The following is a 22,814-nucleotide window of genomic DNA, read 5'->3' as shown; positions in this document are numbered from 1 at the left end:
GTAAAGTAATTAGCCCCCAACTAAAATAAATAAATTTATAAAAAAAAAAAAAAAAAAGAAAGAAAACCAAGAAAAAAAAAAAAATAAGATATGCAAACGATGTCGGTAAAGATCAACACTGTTGACCCACTAAGCTGAATTGGTATGACTCTATGCTTTACATTTGTTTCTACGTACCACAAAAAATATAAAAGCTGTCTTAAAAATAATAAAGTTAGGAGACACTTGGAAACACCGAGACTCGCTGTGTCTTCTCATTCACATCGCCGACGCCGTCCATCCTGAGGGAACCCCTGGACCTGCTGGAGCTGGACTCCGGCAGGCAAGAATTAATTGAATGGGATAATGTAAATCCAGTTCCCCAGACATGAAAATGACCCCATTTTCTCTATCAATGTGTACACCAAGGAACTCCGGAGACGTGTGGTAAAGAGGCCCAAACCAATACAATGATCCCCTTTTTGAGGTTTGGGATAGAGTAGCGTTGACACACACTTGCTGTTACCATTGTTACCCTGAGTATCTGATCATTAGTAAGGTAGCCCACTGTTCTGAACTACACTTTCCAATGACAACCCACCATGCTTCTGTTGTTCTCAGGGTGCTGTGGGGCCAGCTGCAGGTAATATGATGATGTTGCAGACAGCCAGCAAGGAGCCAGGACCTGTGGGTGCTGACAGCTTAGACCACTCTGAAACACTGAGGAGGTGCCACCGTTTACATCCTCAGAGAACACGTGAGTTTCTCATCACTGAGATGGTGACTGAAAAGGACTTGGAGACATTCTGATGGTCTCCACCCCCATGCATATATTTTTTTTAAGACTTCACATTGCACACAGGCTTCAGAAGAAGTCATACTCAGCTCATGAAACCTTCACTGTAAACATGTGTGTGAATTTCACCTGTAGAACCAACGCCCAAATCAAGAAAGCCCATTTGCAGTTTTGATGTTCTTGCTTTTTGGTTGTTTGTTGGTTTTGTTTGTTTGTTTTAGTTGGGGCATGCAGGATTTTAGTTGTGGCTCGTTCCTGATCAGGGATAAAACCTGGGGCCCCTGCATTGGGACAACAGAGTTCCAACCACTGGACCACCAGGGAAGTCTTCCAAATGTAATTTTGAAGAAATAATTAGAAGTTTCTCTCCCTGCATGACTTGGTCTCACACACTGAGTTCCCTTTGCAACCTGCCACATACCTCTCATAGGTGAGTGAAAAAATTTCTCATACAGCTTGAGTCATAAATCATCTATTTCTTCTACATTCTTGGCCTCAAAATGATTGCCGTGCACCCTCCACGTTATATAAGGCTAGCCTTTTCTTCCCTGGGCATGACTTCCTATTTTTAGCCTATTAATTCCCACTGATGTTATGGATATCACTTTAGTGACAGCACCCTCAGAACTGTGCAGAATTCATAGAGCACTGGGTCTCTCTTCACAGATGGACATTTTATGGCCTCAAAATGCATAGATCCTTCCAACTGAATAACTCTTCTGATGGTACTAGAATGCAGATGCTACCATGATGTTCAATGCAAAGAATCTTAAAATATCCAAACAGGAAGAGATCTTAAACCCTTCATGATCTCTGTTCTTTCACTGGCATTTGAATTTCCACTCTAATATCCTCAATAACTGAGTAGTTCTCTCTGTTAGAAATCCTATAGCTCCAGGAAAGTTTTTCAACTCCAAAGCCATTCTTTATATTTTGAAACAATTGTAGGTACTTGAAAATTCATCCATATTTTAGCCAAAATCTGCCTTCCTATAATGCACACCCAGTAATCTATATGCCACTCTAAAGGCAGAAAACCCATTCTCCCCATCCCTTCTTGGTCTCAAACTGATCACAGATAGTTCCTCATTACAGACTTCTTTTCAAGTTATCATTTCAGTTAATATTTGCAATATAGTCTTTGATGTAGAGATGTTATTATACACACTTTATAAATGAGAAGATGTAGGATCAGACAAAATAAGTGGTTGCCCTAAAGTCACCAGCTGGCAGGTGACAGACTCTGGGCTCAAAGGCAAGCCTCCTGATTCCCAATCCGTTGCTCCTTTTGCTGTTGGAGAAGACATGGTTTTGAGTCCCCTCGTGATCTCTGATGCTCCTCTGCGGACACAAACCTGGAATAAGTCACTTAGTACTGAATCCAACACATCCAGGGTGGGGCGAGCGCACAGAGGAGTGTGGGATTCTACGTCTTTTGTTCTGACATGCGGCTTCAATTCATGCAGCCCAAGATCAAAGTGGCTTCACTGGCCACTTCATGTTCTCACTATTTAAACAATGTTTCTTGTTTGTTTGTTTGTTTGATCATTTATGAGATCAATGTATGTTTATGATAGAAAACAAATACAAGCAATAAGGGGAAAAAAAACAAAGGTCCATAAACCACATAAAACCACTATTCCATTTTCCTATGCACATATTTGGTAGTAAATAAGATCATACCATAATGTTTTGTATTCTGCTTTCTAAACTCAATTAGTTATCTTTCTCACTACTTAAATATTTTTTCATGACTTCAACTAAGTAGTTGCATTTTATTTCTTTATATGAATATGCTAGATTTTAACAAGTGCCCCATTCTTGGAGACTCGTTTCAACTTTCTTGCCATTGTTACAATACTAGAGTGAACATCCTTACAGCTAAATATTTCCACACATCTATTATATCCTTTCCACTGGATGTAAATCTAAAAGTGGCATTGCTGAGCCAAAGAAACTCACATTTTAAGATTTTCTTATTTGAATTGCCAAATATACCTCCAAAAGAGGTATTTACATTTATATTGCAACCAAAGTATACTGTTCAGACACAAAATAGTGTCCAACTCTTTGCGACCCCATGGACTGCTGCACGCCAGGCTTCCCTGTCCTTCACTATCTCCTGGAGTTTGCTCAAACTCATGTCCATTGAGTTGGTGATGCCATCCAACCATCTCATTCTCTGTCGCTCTCTTCTCTTCCTACCTTCAAAACATACTGGTTGAATCAATTTATATTGCAACCAAAAGTATAAAAACTGATCATCACAAACACTAGCATTGCTGTACACTATCTTTCACTTAGTATTTGTCCATTCTATGGCCAAAAATAGTTTAATTTTATTTTAGTTTAAATTTTTCATTTATTTATTGGCCAAAGTTAACATTCTTTTCCAAGTTATCCATTCATATCTTTTGCCCATATTTTACTGGATACTTGCATTTTCATTGATTGATAAAGTCACTCGCACCTCTTTGTTGAGTAACCGAGTTTATCTGCATATTAGCCAAAACCCCCAAAACTTTTTCTATGAATGATGCTATTTAGAAACAACTCTCCTATCTCATGTATATCTTACAGTTCTGGCAGTCATCTATGTTTCATTTACATGTCTCCTTATTAAATTTCATTTTGTTAAATTTCCCACATGGTTGCAAACTGTTAAAAATAATTTTATCCCCATTCTATCATATTTTCCCCCTATTCTGAGACATCCACCAGTTTAAACCATTTTTCTACATATTTACTTGAGTGCAGGGTAAAAGGTCATAGGACAGACATGACTCTTTGAGAGACCTGACACTTCCCTGCAAGGAAACATCATTCACCATTTCCTTGAATTATGTCAGAGCTCTCATTCACTTATTAATGTGTATCTGCCCTCAAAGATACAAATAATTAGTCAAAGGATACAACGCCCCAGATCACAGGTAGCTAACATACTACTAAGATAAACATGAAGCAAATATTCATACAAACAGTCATACAAGTGTTGTAACTGCAAGTCCACCCATTCACAGGTGGGCCTGGTCCAGATGTTTCCTATGAGTTGAACAAAGCTATTTTAGCTTAATGCTCATTATCTTGGAGGCAGAGTTCCCAGAGATGGTCCATTAGGTACACTTTAAACTGTAGGCGGCATCCATTTAGCGATTGTGTGCACACACGCTATGTCGCTTCACTTGTGTCCCACTCTTTGTGACCCCATGGACTATATAGCCTGCCAGGCTCCTCTGTCCATGGGATTCTCCAGGCAAGAATACTGGAGTGGGGTACCATGCTCTCCTCCAGAGGATCTTTCCAACCCAGGGATCAAACCTGTGTCTCCTGAGACTCCTGCACTGCAGGCAGATTTACCACTGAGCCACCAGGGAAGCTCCCTTTAGTGATTCACTCATAGCAAAAACAATAGAATGCAAAAGTTAAAGTAAAAGAAATAGATCCAATAGGGAGTCAGATTTGTTCTTCCATATTACACTGACCTGGGGCTTCCCTGGTAGCTCAGGAAGATCTGAGTAAGGAAGATCCCCTGAAGAAGGAAATGACAAATCACTCCTGTATTCTTGTCTGAGAAATTCCATGGACAGAGGAGCCTGGAGGGCTAGGATCCATGGGATCACAGAAGTCAGACACAACTTAGCAACTAAACCACTACAACAAAGTATAAGAAAGAGATTCAATATGAAGTCAGATTTGTTCTTCCCTATTACACTCACATGGATACAGGCAGCATGGATATCTTCTCTACTGAAAATGATTATTCCTTGCTGGTCTAAAGTTCATTTAGATTTATTTGTAACTTATCCACTGGAGAAGGGATAGGCTACCCACTCCATTATTCTTGGGTTTCCCTTGTAGCTCAGCTGGTAAAGAATCTGCCTGCAACGCAGGAGACCTGGGTTTGATCCCTAGGTTGGGAAGATCCCCTGGAGAAGGGAAAGGCTGGCCACTCCAATATTCCAGCCTGGAGAATTCCATGGACTCTGTACAGTCCGTGGGGTCGCAAAGAATCGGACACAACTGAGCGACTTTGACTTTCATTTTCTTTTCAACTTTCTGATGGGTTTTTAAAATGACTAGCGTGTAACTAATCTTGCTTTTTCATGTTAGGATGAGAGCCACATTCTCTAATAACTGTCTAAATCATAACTGCAACCTCATACAGAGCTTTTTAATATACCATGCCTATATTTTAGGCACATAGATGGTCTTTTGGGAGCCCCTTGGACTGCAAGGAGAACAAACCAGTTGATCCTAAAGGAAATCAGTACTGAATATTCATTGGAAGGACTGATGCTAGAGCTGAAGCCCCAATACTTTGGCCACCTGATTCGAAGAACTGACTCATTGGGAAAGACACAGATGCTGGGAAAGATTGAGGACAGGAGAAGAAGGGGGCAATAGAGGACGAGATGGTTGGATGGCATCACTGACTCAATGGACATGAGTCTGAGCAAGCTCCAGGAGATAGTGAAGGACAGGGAAGTCTGGCATGCTGCAGTCCATGGAGTTTGCAAAGAGTCGGACATGCCCTAGTGACTGAACAACAACATTTTAATAAAAGCTATTAAATAATGAATTACAGCTATGTTTTTGTTCTTCTCTTTTTTGTAATATTATAATAAAAATAATCTGAACTAGAGAATCTTGTCTCTAAGAGAAGCCTTCTTTTAAATTTCCCTTCAATATGAGTGGCAGTGATCAGTTAGTAAATTATGAGTTTCTCCAGTTTTATGCATTTCAGACCAAAATTCCCATCTTTAGATTCCTTGTTCCTAACTGTGCTTCTCACCAACCGTTCTGTCCCCCTGTTTCTCTGGCTCCAACTCTCTCCCAGGCCAAGACAAATATAGGACAAGCTTCTATCTGTCCAAATATCCGACTTTTTAGAGCTGAAAATAAACATGTAAGTAAATGTGTGTCCTAATTCGTGCAGTGCTATGCTTTCGGTCCCAAATCAGATCTCATTCCCTAGCACAGAGGAAACTTCTGGGGAAACAAATCTCTAGTCCCATTAAGATTTAACTAAATGGAACTGCATTTTCAGTGCTAAAATTGCGTTGTAATTAGACAAAATTACGAATGGCTCTTTTCATAGTGAAAGGAAAACGTAAGCGACCCTTTAATTAGGAATTGAGCATCTTTTTCCATTTCGCCTCCAGGAAGTCCTGTCAACAAACTTGAAATGCACACTGTTTTGCAGATGGCACCACACTGCAGTTCATTCCTCACGCTCATCACTAAATGTAGCAAAACATTCCTTTGTCCCTACATCAGACACTAACCAAGGATCCAAGGCCTGGGAGAATATAAATATTTTCATATAAAAAAGAATTATAACCTGATTTTCTGCTCCTTCACCCAGATGTTTGCATTGTTGGTATTTTTTATCAACTCCACTGCAGGCTGATCTTCAAAGTGATAAATGCTACTGAGATGCTTTATTTTCTCTTTTCCATGTTTTTTTCTTAAAAAAAAAAAATCCAGATCTGGCAAAATATTAAGTCATATATCTTTATAACTAGCTAAATCCAAGGTGATTATGATATTCTACCATTTCCCTCCCAAGGAGGTAAAGTCAGGTCATGTGGGTCCATGGCCAAGGAGGGCAAGGTTCAGCTTGGGTTTGAGTAGTCGGACTGAGTCCAAGAAAGAAAGAGGTGAAAAAAAGCCAGTGAGGCAGTATAATCATGTCTGAATGAAATGCTAAAGGTTAATCCCTGGTGACTCAGACAGTAAAGAATCTGCCTGCAGTGTGGGAGACCTGGGTTCGATCCCTGGGTTGGGAAGATCTCGTGGAGGAGGGCATGGCAACCCACTCCAGTATTCTTGCCTGGAGAATCCCCATGGACAGAGGAGCCTGGCAGGCTATAGTCCATGGGGTCGCAAAGAGTTGGACGCAACTGAGCAAGTAAGAACACAGCACAATCCTGGTTAAGCCAAGTCCATTTTCAAGACTAAGGATAATTTTGACAAGTTGGGAGCCAGGAAAACAAAAGGTTTGAGCAGTTGATTTGGAGCAAGCCAGGGACAAGACCATCTGGCCCAGGACATCTATTATGAGAAGAGCATGTTCTTATCAGACACTCGCCACTGGACACAGGACACTGGGTTATAGCGGCTGATTGGAAGATGTGGAGTTCACTAAGGATAGGAGAGGCCCCCACATTTCCAAATTGTAATCTGAAAGGTCCTCATATTTCTTCTGGACTGAAAATCCTAGATGTTTCATTGGCCCATTCCAAAAGATGTAATGGAACTGAAGGAAACCTCTACCCTTCTCTCTCCAATGACAAGGGTTTATATAAAAAACCTATCTGTTCTCTGGGTTTGTGGCTCACCTCTACCCTCCACTGCCACTGGGCACCTTACTTCTAATAATAGCTTTTAAATTCTAGTTTCAATGTACCCAGTGTATCCCCTAACTGGAACTTTACATCTGAGTTCCTAAAACTGGAGCTCTAACTTACCTTTAAAAGTTTTATTCCTTGGAAACAGTTCCCAATCTTAAACCATAGGGTAAGTTTAAGGCTCAGGTACATGTGGCTTGAGCTCCTGGGCGCCGTCCCCACCTGGTTGGGTTCAGAAATAACCAATCCAGAGTCCTCACTAAGTTCTTTAACCACTTCCCTTGGATCCTTGGTCTATCATGGCCACAGCCTTCAGGCACCAGTGGCTGAAGCCATTGCTCTCAGCCAGCAGTCCAGCTTTCAAGCTACCCTGTCATTTGTACTGAGTGACTCAGTTATCAGACCAGTCTGATTCACCCTTTCCTTAAGAGGGAAGCACCTGGAACAATGGCTGTTGGGATCAGTTTATTGGAACTTAAGAGACTGAAGTTTTGAGTGGGCAGCCAAAGAAATAGAGAGCTCTGCAGTAAGTGTCGGCTGTGTGACAAGGAGGCCTGCCGGCACTTAAACCAATGGACAGCACAATGATGGAGTACACAGTGGGTAAATCTGTCACGTGGAGTTTTCGACAAGCCACAGTAGGAGTCATAACACAGGAATCTAAAGTTACGGAGAATGTAGTCTGCAGCAGAGAATTATATATCATTTGGAAAAAACTCCTGGTATACTATGACAGTGATGGAGAGTCTGGCCATAAGGCATCAACTGAACATGTCACTGGAGATGTCCCTCATGAGCTGGTGCTGTCAGATACACAATAATGTAAAATCAGGTGGGCAGAGAAGTGTCCATGAATGGATGGCCCAAATTCCCATGCCACTCCTCTCTGTTACAATGACACTTCTTCCTCAGTATACACTGTTGTGTCATGGAGGGGAACTTCCCAGGTGGCTCAGTGGTAAAGAATCTGCCTGCCAATACAGGAGATGCAGGAGACGTAGGTTCGATCCCTGGATTTGGAAGATGCCCTGGAGGAGGAAATGGCAACCCATTCCAGTATTATTGTCTGGAAAATTCCATGAGTAGAGGAGCCTGGTGGGCTGCAGTTTATGGGGTTGCAGCGAGTCAGACACAACTGAGCATGTGACCACATATGAACTCATGCACACCATGGATTGGAGAGGAATAGGGTGAGTTCTATGCAACTTAATAGAGGAGGAAAGAATATAGGCCTGATTTATGAATAGATCAGCTCAATATTTATATAAGCCAAAAATAGACTACTGCCCCACTACAGCCTCATGAGTGACCCAGCTTCAAGTGATGTATTTGGTCATGTACTTTGTATGAATATGCATAGACTCCTGGGTTATGGCAAATACCTTGGCTAGTTGGTCAGGCACTTGAAAGATGTGGACTTGAAAGATCAAGAACAAGGAGATTTAAAGAAAAAGCATGTAGAAAAACTTCAAGAATGGATACAAAATATATGAATGTGTAAGATACACATTAATGCCCATAAGAAAGGATCCAATGTAAAATAACTCTTAATAAAATAAAATTCAAATAAGTAACCTTGAAGACCTAATTGGCTTTATTCAAAGATTTCTGAATCACACAGCATCCTATCTAGCAAGAAGAAAGGCATTTCAAGGAGCTGTACAATTTAAGGCATAAGTACCACCTCAGCTATCACTGCATAGTTTCTGAAAACTTTGTTGATTCCATTTTATTTTGTTCTGAATCTTTGTGGCATTCACAGATTATGACTTCAGATTCAAATTTTCTAACTTTGTCATTCCCATCATTTCTTTTTCAACATTCCAATCTTAGGGAGATCATTTGCCTGGTGGTTAGCAGCTGCAAAGATGCACTTAAAGATTTTGAGTGAATACAATAATACTGGGAGATTATTATGATTATTATAAGCAGGACAATCCCTAATGTTTAGAATGAACTTTGGAGCCATGGCCCCTAAGACTCAAACCAATCAAAATCAAATAAGTCAAAGAAAGACCTTTGTAAGCCAAGTGTCTTGTTCAGTGATCTTATGTAACTGAGTTTAAGTTTTTCTTAAGTGCTAATCCAAATGCAGCAGTGATGTTGACCACAGCATTAGATACCTTCTTGTTTAGCTAAAAGATAATCAAAGGCTATTCTATTACCAAGAATAAATTTGGCCAGAGAGTCTAAGGATTTTTGTTGGGTAGCCATTGCTTTAGCAGTAGATTTTGCAACATGTTCAAGAGTTAAGGACAGGTTACTGATCTTAACCTCATTTGTACTTACCCCTAACAAGGGAAGTAGAGCCTTGCCAAAAAAAAAAAAAAAGTGAATCCTGAATAATAAATACCTCCTGTTAGCTCCCTTCTAACTCAACAAGGTAAATCCAGGGAATCTAACAAATGAAGTGTCTCAGTTTATTTATAGACAGTTAGGGCAGCCGAGAGTAGCTACTCCACGTCCAAGGTAAGAGAAACCCAAGTAAGATGGTAGGCACTGAGAGAGGGCATCAGAGGGCAGACAGACTGAAACCACAATCACAGACAATTAGCCAACCTGATGGCGTGCTGCGGTTCATGGGGTCGCAAAGAGTCAGACACAACTGAGCGACTGAACTGAACTGAACTGAGGAGCACAGTTAGATAACCTAAAAGGAATTGTCCAGTCATGTGCCAGCCATCGAGGCATTAATAAGCTCAAGGAGAAAATTAATCACTACAAAGATAAATCCTGTAGGGTTATAAACCACTTCCACCAAGGTGGCACAGTTAATGGACTAATTCTCAGCTTTGTTTCATTTGCCTGTTCAAGCCAGGAATCAGATTTTTTTTCCTAGCCTGAAATTACAAAGCAGTTTCAAATTTCAGAGATTGCTTCTTTTGCCAATGGCTTGGGAGACATGGGTCTCCAAGACAATGAGGGGGAAAGAGAGGGCTTCGTGTTTAAAGTATGAAGTCTTGATTCAGTGTCTTGGGCAGAAGCAGTCAAAATCGATGTCAACTACCTTTCTTCCCAGTTAGTTTGACTTGAAGGTTTAGAGCATTCAGATAGGACCAGATGTCAGGCAGAGCCTTTTTGGCTGTCAGATGTATACCCAAGGTTCAAACCCCTGAAGTCTGGCTGCCATTGGGTAATGAGGAGGAGCTGGCATAGTCAGTTTCGAGGAAATTAAGAGCAGTCTTGCTCTTGGTGATTCTAAATCAGAAGGATGCGAGAAAATTGGAAATGTCAGCTTGGAGAGATGTAGTCAGTCATTTGAGGAAACTAGAATAATTCAGGATCCAGTCCAGTTTGCATATAACAAAACCTCAAAGACAATGAATAGGATTAGAATCTAATATTTACAAGTGAGCAAACATAGTTTTTTCTCTCTACAGTTACCCCATTTTTATCAAAGTTCACAGTGAGACCATTTTTTCTTTTTTGCATTAAAATTGGCCTGATTATTTACATTAGTTTAGCAAGAATAGTGATTGACCAGATAAAGTCTTTTAAAGACTGCTTTGATGGAGCTTTTTAATCTCAGATTGAATTCTTAAAAGTCTTTCAGGCCAAGAAGCCAAGCCAAAGACTCACCACTAGGTCTTATCTGCGATACTATCTCAATCAAAGCCTTGGAAACACAGTGTAGCCAGTTTTTCCAATTGTGTTCTATTATAAGGAGAACAGATTCTTATTGAACTTACATAAATAACTACAGGAAGGATTAGGTAGGAGAAAAACTAAGTATTTTCGTCTTTGACTACAAAGGTATAATTTACTAAATTGCTGTAGGTCTTGGGTAGCTTAAGAGAAACAATTTTCTCAAATCTGGTAAAGTAGCAGTTTCAAAAATGAAAAAAAATTACAATTATTCTCCTCTCTTCATTCAGTCCTATGCTATTAATTCTTGTTTTGTTTAACTGTTTTTTTCCCCTCCATCCTGGAAATTCTTATCCAGATCAGTTTTATGTATTTAGAGATATCAGAATCCTATAATTATCAAAAGTCCTTTCTTTTTGAAAACGAAGTACTCTTACAGGAACGCTTTTGCAAAACCTCTCTGTAAATGACAGAGATTTTTAAATGCCCACTGTTGGAGCTCATTTGATAAACAAATGTAGTTATTTTTGTGATGTACAACATTTTATGATAACAACTAGAATTATGATGATAGCATTCAGTTCAGTTCAGTCGCTCAGTCGTGTCTGACTCTTTGAGACCCCGGGAACTACAGCACGCCAGGCCTCCCTGTCCATCACCAACTCCCAGAGTTTACCCTAACTCATGTCCATGGAGTCGGTGATGCCATGCAACCATCTCATCCTCTGTCGTCCCCTTCTCCTCCTGCCCTCAATCTTTCCCAGCATCATGGTCTTTTCAAATGAGTCAGCTCTTCGCATCAAGTGGCCAAAGTATTGGAGTTTCAGCTTCAACATCAGTCCTTCCAATGAACACCCAGGATTGATCTCCTTTAGGATGGACTGGTTGGATCTCCTTGCAGTCCAAGGGACTCTCAAGAGTCTTCTCCAACACCGCAGTTCAAAAGCATCATTTCTTCTGCGCTCAGCTTTCTTTATAGTTCAACTCTCACATTCATACACGACTACTGGAAAAACCATAGCCTTGACTAGACAGAACTTTGTTGGCAAAGTAATGTCTCTGCTTGTTAATATGCTGCCTAGGTTGGTCATAACTTTCCTTCCAAGGAGTAAGCATCTTTTAATTTCATGGCTGCAGTCACCATCTGCAGTGATTTTGGAGCTCAGAAAAATAAAGTCAGCCATTGATTCCACTGTTTCCCCATCTATTTGCCATGAAGTGATGGGACTGGATGCCATGATCTTAGTTTTCTGAATGTTGAGCTTTAAGCCAACTTTTTCACTCTCCTCTTTCACTTTCATCAAGAGGCTCTTTAGTTCTTCTTCACTTTCTGTCATAAGGGTGGTGTCATCTGCATATCTGAGGTTATTGATATTTCTCCTGGCAATCCTGATTCCAGCTTGTGCTTCCTCCAGCCCAGCGTTTCTCATGATGTACTCTGCATTACACTGGGATATATCAGACTCTCCAGAATTGCACACAATTTCTGAAATGCTTATAAAATATACATATGCAAACACAACATAAAGAAGGTTTAGTGTTACTTCTTATCTGACAGTGCTTCCCATGTAATTTATTTTTTGTATTAATTTATTTTAATTGGAAGCTAATTACTTTACAATATTGTAGTGGTTTTTGCCAAACATCGGCATGAATCAGCCACAGGTGCACGTGTTCCCCATCCAGAACCCCCCTCCCACGTCCCTTCCCATCCCATCATGTAATTTAACATAACAAATAAGCCTAATTAGTTAAAATTTTTTTTCATAAGGAGAGAGAACAAATCTTCTGAGATGTTTCAGGGACTCTAAAAATCCAAGTTAGTTCAAGGTCAAAAAGACTTCATTGAATACTTGATTTGGGGAAGTTTGCCAAAAGTATCAAAAGGTTTTTAAAAAATACACTTGATCGAATAAGATCATATATTACTGTGAAACAAAATTTAGTCATCTATTTAACCAAAGTGACAATTAAAAATGGCTCAGGCACACAAAGTTACATAGCTGCAAAACAAACAAAAAACAAAACAAACCCTAGCTCTTTCAGTAGAGAAGACTGCTTTCTTCAGTTCAGTTCAGCCACTCAGTCTTGTCCAACTCTTTGCAACCCCATGGACTGCAGCACACCAGGCCTCCCCATCCATTCCCAACTCCCGGAGTTTACTCAAACTCATGTCCATTGAGTCAGTGATGCCATCCAACTATCTCATCCTCTGTCGTCCCCTTCCTCCTGCCTTCAATCTTTCCCAGCATCAGGGTCTTTTCAAATGAATCAGTTCGTCACATCAGTTGGCCAACATAGTGGAGGTTCAGCTTTAGCATCAGTCCTTCCAATGAATATTCGGGACTTATTTCCTTTACAATGGACTGTTTGGGTCTCCTTGCAGTCCAAGGGACTCTCAAGAGTCTTCTCCAACACCACAGTTCAAAAGCATCAATTCTTCGGCCCTCAGCTTTCTTTATAGTCCAACTCTCATATCCATACATGATTACTGGAAAAACCATAGTCTTGTCTAGACGGACCTTTGTTGGCAAAGTAATGTCTTTGACTGCTTTCTTAAGCAGTCAAAAAAACCTGATAAGGCACAGGAAATTATTTTTTGTAAAATATGACATCTTTGCTTTCTAGGTAGCTTACCTAAAAGGTAAAGACACTTTTACCATCTGTTATCAAAATCAAACCCAAAGTCCAATAAATCTTTCTCCTTTTAATAGTACCAGCATACTTTTAATATTAAAACTCATCACTTAATTAAATTCACTTAATCTTAGCCAGTTCTGACCACTAATAAAATTCCTCTCTAGAGATTTTTTTTTCCCATGGCCTTCTACAACTTTCTTTTTTACATTTATATTTTGTCCTGTGTTTTTCCTTTCTCATTCTGAAATAACCAGCTTCACTTTAGGACAAAATTACTTTCCTCTCTCTCAACAAAATGCATTTCCATTCCTCATACTCTCTTTTACTGAAAACACACATACCATTTTCCTTGCATACAGAGTTGTTTTCCCCATTACTTCCAGTAGCCCTAATAACATATACTGGAAAACTTAACCCTTAAAAACTCAGTTTTCAGGGAAACATTGAAGTATTTTATAACATATGACGTTTATATTAGCATTATATGGCTTGGCAGATTTGTAAATACTTTTTATAATTTCTAAAAGCATGTTTTTTCATAGTAGATGTTTTAATGTAGCACAAGATATGTTTACTAACAAATCCAAAAATCTTAAATGTTACAGCAACAAGAAATCTAAAGTAGATAAGCCATGTTCAACAATTAAGGTTTTATTATTTTATCTTGTTAACCAGTGTTCCAAATATTTAGTGAACTTCTATCATTTAACTTAATTAGCAAAACTTTAAGATTTCAGGTTATCAAAAAAACTGAGGAAATCATTTGAAAAGTTCACCTAAAATTTTTTAATCCAACTTACATCTAATTGATTTACTTGTTCTTAACAATTATGTTTAGACTACCCGCAACAACTTCATGAGACATTAGACAAAGTCAGTCATTGTCTCAACTATTTTTCTTGCTGACAAATTTTGTAAGTGATAACATGAACTCGTTTGACCTTTAGTAAGCCTAAGTAGAATAACAGTATTATATTCAGTGCTGACAGTTCCAAAGACATGCTTGTTTTAATTAAACTAACAAACTAGCTTTATTGCTGACTATTTTCCCAAATCACATGAACTTTGAATTCATTTTAACTAGTTTTTATTATATTTTTGAGAATTTAATTTATATAAGCATTTAATCATCCTTAAACCTATTAAATAGAGAGCTCTTTTGTAAGTTAATCTTGGCAGTAACATTGAGAGATAAAGAAAATGCCACACATATGCAATGCACATATATATTCACACATAAGCATGCTGTCAACTACAAATTGGCACTTTTCATCTACCTCTATAAGGATTAAATCACGTGCTGCTGCAACTGCTAACTTCCAACGCATCCTGAAAGGAGTTCAGGGTGGACAGCAGAAATGAGACACTCTGTGCTCTGGAAAAAAATTGGTGGAAGAAGTCTTCCAATAGTTGGATATTTTCAGGAGCTGATTTTATTAACCCAGTTCCTATCTCCTCATATCTAGAAAAGCACTAAAATCCTTCATGGTAATGAATGCTCCTCAGGACTAGCAGCAACCTTCAGAAGACTAGCAGAAATCTTCTGCAAAAAAATATATGCTTGATTGCATGTACTCCCTCTTCTCCAAAATTGCATATATACTGATCCTCCCCTCTGCCTCTTTGGAGCAGCTTCTCAGAGTATCTGAGGTGCTGTCTCCCAGGCTATGTTTCTCATTTTGTCCCAAATAAAACTTGATTCACAACTCTCATGTTGTGCATTATTTTTAAGTCGATAATGCAAACAGAGACCTTACAGCTTCCATTTTTAATTACTGCCATGAATCAAATATAATGATACAAAACTCACTAGTTATAAAAGTTGCATCTAAGTTACTTTACTGATGGAATAAGTTAAGGTTATCTGCTCAGATGGCTAAATCTTTCACATGATTTTTCACTTGCCTAAGTTTCAAATGACCTTTCTCCTATATTTTTCCTTCCAATAAGAATTACCTCCCTGAAGTTTGTACTTTAAAGAGAGAGCCTAGATAAGAGTTAACATTTACTTGAGGGAAGAATGCAAATCCCCCCAAGAAGAGCTTTAATTTCCTAAGGCCAGTATTTTACAAACATTTGAGATAAACAGGAGAGCTTAGGGGATTGGTAACTGGTTGACTTTGAATTGTTCCTAGAGACAGAGTCTGGTCCTATAAAGACTAAATTTGTAAAAAAAGGGCATCTGTTTTTAATTACTCAAAGAATTAGGTTGCCACCTAAATATAAAAGGACTCCCACAACTATCTACCTATGTTGGAATGTTTTTCTTTGCCCCCAGGTACATTTACCTTAGGAGAGAAGTCTAAAATAATTCCTCTCAGACTCTGAATATTAGTTTCCAATTTGGCCAAATTTCTTTCTTTCTTTCCTTTTTGAAACTGGAATTTTTTAATAGCTGCATTGAGTCTTACTTGCAGTATGTGATGGCTCACTAGCTTCTCTAGCTGCAGTGCACAGGCTTCTCTCTAGTTGTGGTGCACGGGGTTAGTTGACCCACAGCATGGGGGATCGTAGCTCCCTGACCAAGGGTCAAGCTCGAGTCCCCTGCATTGGAAGATGGATTCTTAACCACTGGACCACCAGGGAAGTCCCAATTTGGCCAAATTTCTGATCATAGAGTTACTAAATGTTTTCAAATAATTGTAAGATTTCATCCATGAGAAATATTAATAAATATTTCTGGCGGTATTGAACAACCCCTGGGATTTAGTAGGCATTCCCAAAGAAAATACAGAAGATATTATCCTCCATCCCCCGCGCCCAGGATCTTAGAGCCACTCCCAAAATAGCCAAAAGAAAGAAAAGACTCATATAGTGACAAATAAGAAGGTAACAATTGTACCTGGAAAGAAATGATCTATGGGTCTGGATTTGGGCGGAAGAGAAACAACATGAAATCTTTTTTTAATTAATTAAAATTTTTTTTGAAGGATAATTGCTTTATAGAATTTTGCTGTTTTCTGTCAAACCTCAACATGAATCAGCCATAGGTATACATATATCCCCTCCCTTTTGAACCTCCCTCCCATCCCACCCCTCTAGGTTGATACAGAGCCCCTGTTTGAGTTTCCTGAGCCACACAGCAAATTCCCTTTCAGTTCTAAATAGGGAAAGGAGTACATCAAGGATGTATATTGTCACCCTGCTCATTTAACTTAGATGCAGAGTACATCATGCCAAATGCCAGGCTGGATGAAGCACAAACTGGAATCAAGATTGCCAGGAGAAATATCAATAACCTCAGATTTGCAGATGACACCACCCTTATGGCAGAAAGCAAAGAAGAACTAAAGAGCCTCTTGATGAAAGTGAAAGAGGAGAGTGAAAAAGTTGGCTTAAAGCTCAACATTCAGAAAACTAAGATCATGGCATCTGGTCCCATCACTTCATGGCAGATAGATGGGGAAATAGTGAAAACAGTAACAGACTTTGTTTTGGGGGGCTCCAAAATCACTGCAGATGGTAACTGCGGCCATGAAATTAAAAGATGCTTGCTCCTTGGAAGAAAAGTTATGACCAACCTAGACAGTATATTAAAAAGCAGAGGCATTACTTTACCAACAAAGGTCCATCTAGTCAAGGCTATGGTTTTTACAGTAGTCATGAAAGGATGTGAAAGTTGGACTATAAAGAAAGCTGCTGCTGCTGCTAAGTTGCTTCAGTTGTGTCCGACTCTGTGTGACCCCATAGACGGCAGCCCACCAGGCTCCCCCATCCCTGGGATTCTCCAGGCAAGAACACTGGAGTGGGTTGCCATTTCCTTCTCCAATGCATGAAAGGGAAAAGTGAAAGTGAAGTCGCTCAGTCGTGTCCGACTCTTAGCGACCCCATGGACTGTAGCCTACCAGGCTCCTCCATCCATGGGATTTTCCAGGCAAGAGTACTGGAGTGGGTCACCAGTGCCTTCTCCGTAAAGAAAGCTGAGCACTGAAAAATTGATGGTTTTGAACTGTGATGTTGGAGAAGACTCTTGAGCATCCCTTTCACTGCAAGGAGATCCAACCAGTCCATCCTAAAGGAAATGAGGCCTGAATATTCATTGGAAGGACTGATGCTGAAGCTGAAACTCCAACACTTTGGCCACCTGATGTGAAGAACTGACTCATTTGAAAAGACCCTGATGCTGGGAAAGATGGAAAGCGGGAGGAGAAGGGGACAACAGAGGATGAGACAGTTGGATGGCATCACCTGCTCAATGGATGTGAGTTTGAATAAACTCCGGGAGTTGGCAATGGACAGGGAAGCCTGGCGTGCTGCAGTCCATGGGGTCACAAAGAGTCGGACACGACTGAGTGACTGAACTGACTGAATGTAAGTTTCCATGTTACTCTTTCCATACATGAAATCTTAATTTTCCTCTCTCACCCGGACACTACAGACTGAGTGTACTACTTTGCAACCCCATGGACTGTAGTTGGCCAGGCTCCTCTGACCATGGGGATTCTCCATTGGAGTGGGTTGCCATTTTCTTCTCCAGGGGATCTTCCCAACCCTGGATCGAACCCAGATATCCTGCACTGAGGCAGATTCTTTACTGACTGAGCCACCAGAGAAGACCTGTACTACACTGAGTACTCAAATATTAAAAAAAGAGGACAGAGAGAAGCAATAGAAGTTATATCAATATTTATTTTTTTAATCTTGTTTTTAGGTACCTCTTATGTGTTTAATCTTTCAGTAGCCATTTACAATGAATCTTTTAATGAAGCTACTTTGGAATTTTGAAGTTTTTTGGAGGCTTCTGCATTACCAGTTAAAATAGGTATTCCAGTCTGTTTGATATGGGAACACTAGCTTTCAAGTGCACTTCTTAAATGACTGTACCTAGTTGGAACATTCCTCATAATGGCCGTTGTAATTCTAAGGATGTAGTTTCCCGTTAAGGCTAGAAGCATTTTGGTAGAACCAAATGGAGTGCAACCCAGATCACTTCCTAGATATGTTTTGGGACCCTCATTCTGATGCTTACTAAACCAAGTTTCAGAACACAAAATTCTATGTTATCTTTAGTAAGATTTTGATATTTTTTATAGATATTTATAGCTTCCAGGACCATAGTTCTTAAGAAAGTATGCTGGTAGGTGACATGTGAAGTGAAGTGAAATTCTCTCAGTCGTGTCCGACTCTTTGTGGCTCTGTGGACTATATGGTCCATGGAATTCTCCAGGCCAGAATACTAGAGTGGGTAGTTGCTCCCTTCTCCAGGGGATCTTCCCAACCCGGGGATCAAACCCATGTCTCCCACATTGCAGGTAGATTCTTTACCAGCTGAGCCACCAGGGGATTCTCCAGGCAAGAATACTGGAGTGGGTTGCCATGCCCTCCTCCAGGGGAATCTCCCAACCCAGGGATTGAACCCAGGCCTCCAGCACTGCAGGCAGATTCTTTACCACCTGAGCCACCAGGGAAGCCCCGGTAGGTGACATCCTGACATACATAACTCTAAAGTGTAAGTACCTTAATTCTTCTATCTAAGCCTTTGGTCCTCTTGGAGCAAACTAGTACCTAAAATGGATGACCACTGGGTTAGGGCTTGTGGGATATTTTACAGTGTATGTCACTGCACAGAAAATTTAAGGTTGCCAGGTGACCTAGTGTCAATCTAATTCATTCCATGACCAACTTATATATTAACACCAGAGTCATTGGATTAGATAGTGAATGCTCTAAGTTCTTAAATGCTTGACCCATGTCCACAAATTTTGAGACTTCCAAGATACCCATTAACAAAATTTTTTTCACACAAGGCCTCACACTGGACCCAGTTCAGCTTAAATCAGAACCAATCCAACCTCAGACCCTGTTTGATTTTTAAATTGGACCCAATCTGTTCCCAGACCCAGTTTGGTTTTTAAGTCAGACCTAGTCCTATTTCGGCTGGTAATTACCAGCAGTTCCCAGTGTAAAATCTGAAGAGTAGGAGAAAGAACTGAACCAGCAGGCCCCAAATAATGGGGACTGCTGACTGATTCCAAACAGGTAACTGCAGTTCCCAAGCTGGAATCTGGGGATCTGAGGTCAAAGTCAAGGCTGGGGTTTCCTAACAAATAGGGAACTGTGGAAAGCCAATTAGATCAGCAGATCAATGCAAAGAGATCAGAGCTCAAGAAATGAAAGGAACTTGCCCACATCCCTCTGAAACAGTGAGAAAAGCAGAGAATGCAAAGGGTTCATAGGATACCACACATCTGTTTCTCATTTTCCCCAAATGCTTTCAGAAGTTCACTTCAGATCCCACCATTGCCACTAAATCTGCTTTTAGAAATTCAACTGAATAAATCTGAAGTTCTCATTGGCTTTATTCAGTGATTTATGAGTCAGGCAATATTCCATCTAGCAAGGAGAACAGTGCTCCAAGCAGTTATATAACATGGAAGGTTTTTAATAGAAAGAAAGACAATGGGACAAGAAAGGGTCAGTTAAGCACAGGGAACTATACTGAGTGCTCTGTGATGATCTAAATGGGAAGGAAATCTAAAAACGAGGGGATAAGTTGCTATTGTTGTTCATTTGCTCAGTTGTGTCTGACTCTTTGCGACCCCATGGACTGCAGCACACTAGGCTTCCCTATCCTCCACTATCTCCCAGAGCTTGCTCAAACTCATGTCCATTGAGTCGGTGATGTCATCCAACCATCTCATCCTCTGTTGTCCCCTTCTTCCCCTGCCCCAATCTTTCCCAGCATCAGGGTCTTTTTCCAAAGAATCCGTTCTTCTCATCAGGTGGCCAAAGTATTGGAGCTTCAGCATCTGTCTTTCCAATGAATATTCAGGATTGATTTACTTTAAGATTGACTGGGTTGAATTCCTTGCTGTTCAAGAGACTCTCAAGAGTCTTCTCCAGCACCACAGTTTGAAGGCATCAATTCTTCGGTGCTCAGCTTTCTTTATGGTCCAACTCTCACATCTATACATGACTACTGGAAAAACCATAGCTTTGAATATACAGACCTTTGTCAGAAAAGTGATGTCTCTGCTTTTTAAAATGCTATCTAGGTTTATCATAGCTTTTCTTTCAAGGGGCAAGCGTCTTTTAATTTCATGGCTGCAGTCACTGTCCATTGATTTTGGAACCCAAGAAAATAAAGTCTGTCACTGTTTCCTTTGTTTCCCCATCTATTTGTCATGAAGTTAAATTAGAGTTGTGTCTGACTCTTTGCAACCCTATAGACTGTAGCCTGCCAGCCCCCTCTGTCCATGGGATTCTCCAGGCAAGAATACTGGAGTGAGTTGTGCATGCCATTCTCCAGGGTATCTTCCCAACCCACGGGTCAAACCCACATCTCTTCTACATGTCCTGCATTGGCAGGCAGGTTCTTTACCACTAGCATCACCTGGGATCTCACTCACATGTATATGTATAGCTGATTCACTTTGCTGTACAGTAGAAACTGACACAACATTGTAAAGCACTATATTCCAATTAAAAACTAAAAAGCAATTTAAAAAGAGTGAATTATTCCAAGCAAGGTAATAATTATTTCAAGCAAGGAAATAATCTTCCCTAGGAGAAGGAAGGGGAGGACAGATTATGTCTCAAGTGGTAGTCAGGAAATTCCAGACTGATTGGTTTAAAATTCCGCTCCTGGGTTAATATTGTAGGTTTTTTAGATTTAAAACCATGTCCCACAACTTACTATCTGTGTAACCTCAAGCAAATTATTTAACCTCTCTTAAACATCAATTCCCAAATCTATAAAAATCTAGATAATACTATGTACCACTCAGGGGCATTTTGAGGTTTAAATGAAAAAATTTTGAAAGAGATACACAAAATGACTCATCCATTAAGTATGAGTCCATTAAGTATGAGCCTCTGTCCTCAGACATCACAGTGTTTTCATAGTTAGAATTTGAATGAAGCAGCCATGGTAGTGAGATGGAATTCTTCTTACCAAAACTAATCTAGGTATTACCACTGCTGAGTATCTCACCTATCAATCACAGGTTTTGATGCTAAGGTCTAGATGTGCCAACTCTCAAGGAGTCCAGCCAGCCAATTTTTGGCAAGTCAACTACATTGAACTCCTTCTAAACTGGAAAAGACAGAGCTATCATTCTCAACAGGATTGAAACATAGCGCAGGTATGCATTTGCCTTTCCTGCCCATGGTACCTCAGTCAGTACCACTCTCCAAGGACTCACATACTATCTGATTTACCAACATATGATACCGTATAACAACGCCTCAGCCCAAGAGACTGATGGCAGAAACTTCTTACTTATTACTTTTATAATACCTTTTATCACTGAGGCATAAGAAAGTCATTCTGGCTTATTTGACTTGAACTTTATGCTAACTAGAACAGCATGCCTTATGGTCTGTTTATTATGCATTGTATGCTTAACCATTGAAAAAAAGAATGTATTCACCAGATTGTTTAGAATGTTCATGTTAGGTTGAATCCCGGCCCCACTTTCTGATGCTGACTGCCAGTACTCCTTGGAAAATGAGGTTCCCTTCCCAGACACCAAGGTCATGCTGACTCACTGTGTATGTGCTAATCTGTCTCCTAAAATCTTAAAGAACTGTACCTCTGTCATGTTTGATGTTTGGTTTTTGTTCTGACAGAACATAAAATGGCGGCTCACGTGTCCAAAATGAAGCAAGGAATGTGCCAAAAAGAACAAGGAAAATAAAGAGACATGGAAAGGTATATAAAACACTGAGAAATTTGTAAAAATGTTCTATTTACACCCTCTAGCTCCAAAGAGAGGATCTAGGCAAAAGGCTGTTCATTATCAAAGCTCCATCCCCCATGGCCAGTCCAAACACTTTCCTTCTATTCACAGCTGTAAGCCAACAGCTGTGATCTTAGGAAATCTGAAAAGGCTGAGAAAAGAAACTATACTGTGTGTCTCCACTTCAGTGAAGGGTTAGCAAGATGTGGGTAATGTGAACTCAGCTGGACCTTTAGCTCTTAAAAAGACATTCCAATGAATAAAATCCCTAGAGGGGAAATGCTAGAGGCATTTCCATTCTGTATGTCTTTGACACAGGCATCAAAGTGACTCCAAGATGAAGTGAACATAGCTGCTGTACAAGGTCAACCACTCCTTTTTATCTTTGACTTAAAGAGACCCTGTTTGCTATTACTTATGTCAACCTCATATTCTTACTGGCACCCTCGTGACAGCATCAAGATTTCAGACATCCCAAGACAAAGCAGGTAAACCTAAAGCAATCAGAGACAACATATTTCAGTTAAGAGCTATTTGGAACTAACTTGTTACCTGAAAGACCCTCCTAATTTGTGTGACAACTGGTGAGCCCTCTTACCCATCACCAAAGGAACATAAAACTCTTCTCTTTTGCTCTCTCTCTCATCCCCTGCCTGCCTCTCTCCAGTATTATTGATGGATTTGCACTGACTTATACACATTCTCTCCCTCACCATCCTCTTCATCACCAAAAGTACATTTGTTTATGATTATTGCTTACATGGGCTTCCCAGGTGGTGCTAG

The sequence above is a fragment of the Giraffa tippelskirchi genome, chromosome 5, assembly GCF_054371585.1.
Source record: "Giraffa tippelskirchi isolate mGirTip1 chromosome 5, T2T-mGirTip1v1.2.pri, whole genome shotgun sequence".
Lineage (NCBI taxonomy): Eukaryota > Metazoa > Chordata > Mammalia > Artiodactyla > Giraffidae > Giraffa > Giraffa tippelskirchi.
This window is presented reverse-complemented; position numbering follows the sequence as displayed.